This window comes from Hyaena hyaena, unplaced genomic scaffold, assembly GCF_003009895.1.
Source record: "Hyaena hyaena isolate Hyena2069 unplaced genomic scaffold, ASM300989v1 scaffold_0, whole genome shotgun sequence".
Taxonomy (NCBI): domain Eukaryota; kingdom Metazoa; phylum Chordata; class Mammalia; order Carnivora; family Hyaenidae; genus Hyaena; species Hyaena hyaena.
This window is the reverse complement of record NW_024080632.1, coordinates 9,576,719-9,582,407: the sequence shown is the minus strand read 5'-3', so window position 1 is coordinate 9,582,407 and position 5,689 is coordinate 9,576,719. Positions and strand designations below refer to the sequence as shown.

General features: G+C 52.0%; 1 long non-coding RNA gene across 1 annotated transcript; it reads right to left on the bottom strand.

The window, feature by feature from the left end:
• Window positions 1–1,574: 1,574 nt before the first annotated feature.
• On the bottom strand, window positions 1,575–5,147 carry LOC120222441. Its single transcript, XR_005526048.1, has 3 exons — window positions 4,995–5,147; window positions 2,330–2,489; window positions 1,575–2,030 (listed from the first exon to the last, which is right to left on the bottom strand). It is a non-coding gene; the product is annotated as an uncharacterized LOC120222441 (long non-coding RNA).
• Between the last annotated feature and the right edge of the window lie 542 nt (window positions 5,148–5,689).

Here is a 5,689-nt window from a genome sequence, read left to right as displayed (position 1 = left end):
TGATGTTGTCATCGGAGAGGGGGAAGAGCAGGGTGGAGGAGGGCAGCGGGGAGGGCAATGTGCCCCCTCTCGGGGACCAGGGAGGAAGAGCTCACGTCCTGCTGTATGAGGCTCTGAGTCGGTGCTCAGTACATGTGTGTGGAATTGAAGCATTGATTTTGTGGATGGACCCACTTGGTGCCGGGCACTTTCACAACACTTCATTCATACCCCAGCTGCGTTTGATCATGTCCGCTGTGGATGGGGGCCAACCAGCACCACCCAGCCAGGAAGTGGCGAGTCGGGTACTGCTCTCCTGGGTCTCTGGGATCCCAAAGTCCCGGCTTCTTCTGCCCCGCTCCCCTCCAGAAGGACTGCCCAGGAACATGCATTGTTGAGCCGGGGAGACTTGGGTGGCCCTGATCCGGTCAACACCAGCCATGCTGTTCCTTTGGGGACAAACATCCTTTCCTCTCTCACCCTGGTCCCTGGCCCAGGCCGATAAAATAGTGGCACCTCCCCAGCAGTGTTCTCTCAGTAACGCTTGTTAGCAGAGAGGGGCTCCGTTATCCTGTGCTTGTGGCCTCTGAATGGGAATGCCTCAAATTCAGGTGAACAGGGAAGACGGACTTGTAGCCGAGCCCTTGGCAAAGTGCTCCTGAGATCTCCGAAGAAGGACTGCCATTGTGAAAGATCCAGAACCTGGCCTTGCCTTCGGAGAACACTGGACATGAACGGGGATGGAGGGGGTGACATTAATGGAAGCGGCTGACCATTGCCAGGTGCCTGTGGCCTGCGGGACACGGAGCGGCTCCCTGTCACACGCATGCCACCAGAGGGAGACCAGAGAGGGGTGAGGGTCAGCTCTCTGCGTCAGGGATTTCCAGGGAGAGGCCTGCCCCCAGAATGGATAGTTCTTTCTTCTTTAGGGGCAGCCACAGACACACCAGACTCTGCTTCCTCCTTAAAAAAAAAAAAAAAAAAAAAAAAGTTCAGGGGCGCCCGGGGGGCCCAGTGGGTTAAGCGTCCAACTCCTGATTTCTGCTCAGTTCGCGAGATCGAGCCCCACGCCGAGCTCCACGCTGCAGTGTGGCGCCTGCTTGGGAATCCCTCTCTCCCTCTCTCTCTGCCCCTGCCCCATTCGCACGTGCGTTTGCTTGCCCTCTCGCTCTCTCTCTCTCAAAATAAATAAACTTAAAAAATCATTTTTATTTTAATATAACATCAGATTTTCAGCGAAGTTCCTAGAACAGTACAAAGAATCTCCACATGCTCTTCACCCAGATTCCCCAAATGTGAATGCTTTGCTCCCCCACACCGGTCTCTTTCTCTCTAGATACGGACATACAGAAGAGAAATGTGTATGTTCTTTTATTCAGAGCTGTTCCCCATTAAGGTGCAAACATAACACATCTTTCTAGACTTTTTTTTTAATGTTTTTATTTCTGAAAAAGAAAGAGAGAAAGACAGAACGTGGGCAGGGGAGGGGCAGAGAGAGGGAGACAGAATCTGAAGCAGGCTCCAGGCTCCGAGCTGTCAGCACAGAGCCTGACACGGGGCTCGAACTCATGAACCTCGAGATCATGACTTGAGCCGAAGTCGGACGCTTAACCAACTGAGCCCCCCAGGCGCCCCTGCACTGATAGTCTTTTTATCTAATCTACATACTTTACACACATCTCACCATCTGTCCTTACAGCGTCCTTTATAAACAAAAGGAACTTCTGGGTCACAGATGGCATTCAGCTGTCATGTCTCTTTAGCTTCTTATAATCTAGAACATTTCCTTGGTCTTTCTTTGCCTTTCAAGATATTGACATTTTTTCAGAGGACAGGTCTGTTGTTTTCTAGACTGTCCCTTAGTCTGGGTTTGTCAGATGTTTCATTGTGATCGCATTCAGGTTGGGTCCGTTCAGCTGGATCACGGCAGAAATGCGGTTCATGCTTCCCAATGTGTCCTGATCTGATAGACGGTATCCACTGTCGATTTGCCCCATTCCGGGGATGTTGCCTTTGATCATGGCATTAAGGGACCCTGCAATATTTTAAAACTAAAAACAAACAAACACATAAAAACAGAAAAGCTTGAATTCTAATATACCGTATCCAACTCCCAGATCGAAAGCCACAGACACCCCCTCACCAAAATTTCCACTCACGCAGAGGAAGCCAATGTATTTGTTATCTATTGCTGTGTAACAAACAGCCCTGAAACATAGTGGGCCTATCTCCCAGTGGCTTGAAATAGCAACCATTTTATTGCTGCTGATTCTGTGGGTCAGGAATTCGGCAGAGGAGGGGACCCCAGTTGGGCAGCTCTTTGGTTTCACATAGTGCTGGCTGGACTCACACGCATGGCTGCGCCCTGGCCGGGAGCTCGGCTGGACTGCAACATCCAAGATGGCCCCCACTCCCATGTGTGGTGGTTAGTGTTGGCTGCTAGCAGAGATGTTTGGTTTTCCTCCGCGTGACCTTTCCAGCAGAATTGCTTGGGCTTCTTTACGTGGTGGCTGGTGTCAAGAAAGTGAAAAAAAAAAAAAAAAAGGAAGCTGTAAGACCTCTTGGGATCGAAGCCTAGACGTTGAGCAGCCTCAGTTTGCCCTTGTTCAGAGCAAGGCAGAGGGCCAACCGGATTCAAGCACAGGATACACGGCCCTGCCTTTGGATGGGAACAGGGGCAGCATTTGTTGCAAAAGAGCCTGTGAGATAGGACTAATTTCCTCAGCCATCTTTGGAAGCAGTGTACCCCAGGCGGGGATAGAGCGCACCGGCGTGCCTGCTTACCCACCCAGAATGTGCAAGAGAGCGGAAATGAAGAGCTGGGCGCACAGCCTTTCCCAGAGGAAGAGCAGTCTCTGTGCAGGAATGTTTCCTTCTTACTCTCCTTTTCAATTCGGCGCAATTCCCAAAAGGCTTTCCTAGGCGCCTACTGTGTGGCGGTATTTATTGAGGACCTGCTATGTATGCGGGGCTCAGTGCTGAGGATGGGGGGGAAGGAAAGTGAGTTGGCCTTTGCCCTCTGAGAGCTCACCGCCTACAGATAAAACTGACCCATAAACAAAGCCTCGCAGGTCCTTGTGACGGAAGTAGGTGTGCTGGGGGTGGAATGCAGCGGAAGGATGTGGGGGGGGGGGCATTAGGGAAGGGACACAGGCAGACAGGGACAGTGCAGGAGCCGACTCCTAATGGAGCAGAGGGGCAAGCCAGGCAGAGGGGACGGCCTAGGGTAGGCGGTGGGTGCGTTGGGAACCTCCCTCGGCCGGGAATGCCTACCCGCAAGGTGTGGCGGGGCACAGAGAGAGTGCAGAAACATATGACCAAGGGGACAGTCACAGGCTAGAACTTTGCAGTCCCCTGGTGTGGTCCTCATCTTCTTCTTTCTCCCCCACTCGACTCCGTAGGATCCCACGGAACCCTGACGTGTGAAGGTGGGGAGAACTTGGTAGAGAAGTGCAATTTGAAAGCTAAAGTTCTCTGCTCGCAACTCGACCATGAAGGAGCCATACGGGGACCTGTGATTTACACGGGTGACAAAGTCTTATATGCATGCACTAACAGTCCTAAGGGAGGTCGTGGTATTAATTTTTTTAAGTTTTTATTTATTTATTGAGAGAGAGAAAGAGAGCACGAGCAGGGGAGGGGCAGAGAGAATCCCCAGCAGGCTCCACAGGGCGCAGAGCCCAACGTGGGACCCAAACCCATGAACCATGAGATCGTGACCTAAGCTGAAGTGAGGACACTTAACCAACGGAGTCACCTGTGGGCCCCGAGGGCCGCAGTTTCCAAAGGAGTTTATTTTTGAGGATCTGTACATCATTAAAAACTCAAATAATCCAAGCAAACCCCTGAGAGGGATGGTGGACATGTCTCTTTATCCATGAAAATGTCACTAACGCAGGGCAATAGTGTACCACCATGTAAGTTTCACTCGGGCCACTTGGTTTTGAAATGATGCAATGACAGATGTCTTTTTGAAAACCGGAGAGATCTGCATTATTCCACATTTTGCACCTACAAGGAGGCTCTATTTCATACATCTTTTTGTACTGCACTACTTCTTCATATTTGCAGTCCTCTCTTTTTATTCACAGTCTCTCTCTCCCACGTTAGACCCAAACGCAGAAAGGAAACCCCTCACTGGAACTCAGACATGTTGGGCCGATCTTCCAGTTCTGGCCGAGAACTTGGGTTTCAGAGTCCCTATCACTTTCTAGCTTTCTGACCCTGACCAGTGCACATTATGCTCCATCTGAACTTGTTTGCCCATCTGCAAAAAGTGGTTACTAACAACCATCCCCAGTTAGAAATAAAGGTAACAAGATTCTCGGCACGGGACCAGTCTCTCCTGAGACAGTAAATGCTCAGTAACAGGTGGCCATCACGATGAGGATGACAGCATCGCCTTGCCCTCTGGGCCTTACTTATCTGTTTACATCCGGTTTTCCAGCCAGGCTGTCTGTCCCCTGAGGGCAGCGCCTGAGTCCCAGCCCCGCACCCAGAACCGACCCAGCGGGACCCCAGGCCACACCCCGGTGCACTGGGAAATTCAGTACGCCCTTGGGGATCCTATCCTTCATCTTTCTGGTTTCAGCCCCGGGAGCTTCCCAGCTGTGTCTCCAGCTGGGGGAGTAAGTAAGCCCCCCTCCTCCCTTCCTGCACCTCTCTGCGCCCCGCCCTTCCGCTCCAGGGTCAAAGGAATGTGGGGCGGGGGGTGTCATTGACCGGTTTACCTGCGGCTCCGGTGACCAAAGGGGGCAGATTTGCATTTTAAAAGACCTCTGAGGAGGCAGTGCAGTGCTAAGCGCAGGGAAAGTGCTCTCTGATGCTAATGCTAAGGAGGGCGATGTGGAGACCGAGGCCAACTTTCTAGGGAATGTGGGAAATGAGAATAATCACCGGCTGACTCTACCTACGGGGGACTGGTGCTGTCAGAGCACCTTCTAGGTCTCTGACTCTATATCTTGCCAATTCCGCCCCCCCACCCCCACCCCCAACCTCCTAGCGGTGGACATTACTGGGACTTCCATTTTGCAGGTTAGGAAACTCCTGCTCAGAGAGGTTGAGTGACTGGCGGGACAACACACAGCTTACAGGCCACAGAGCTGGGATCCAGACGTGATGTGTGCCGCACCAAGGCCCGTGTTCTTTCTCGCGTCTCTCCCTCGGGCAGAGGCTGGGAGGCCAGCTCAGAGGAATGGAATGTCTGACATTCGCGGACCTCACTGACTCCCCCAGCAGCCCCTGGGAGATCTTGACTCAGTCCCCTCAGCCTCACTGCCCCCAGCCTGCCTGCCTCCTCCCAAAATCCGCCAGATGTCTCATTCTCTTTATCCACTGACCATACTTCCTCACTGAACATACTCCTTTCCGCGCTTTGGTACACTCTGTGCCTGAGTCTGATATTCCCTTCCCCCGCCCCCTGGGCCTTGAAAATTCCTTCACCTCCTTAATGATCCAGTTCACATGCCTCCCTGGCCCTATGAATATAACTTATGTCCTTACTTTTTTCTCCCATAAAGTAAGGCTGACACGTACCATTGTACAGGTTGCGCACTGCACAGCGCTAGAGGCACCATCTGCCTAGACTGCCATAGCCTAGATGTTTCTTTTTTATTTTTTAATGTTTATTTATTCTGAGTGGGGTCAGAAGGAGAAGGAGAGAGAGAATCTCAAGCAGGCTCCACATTGTTGGCACAGAGCCCACAGCGGG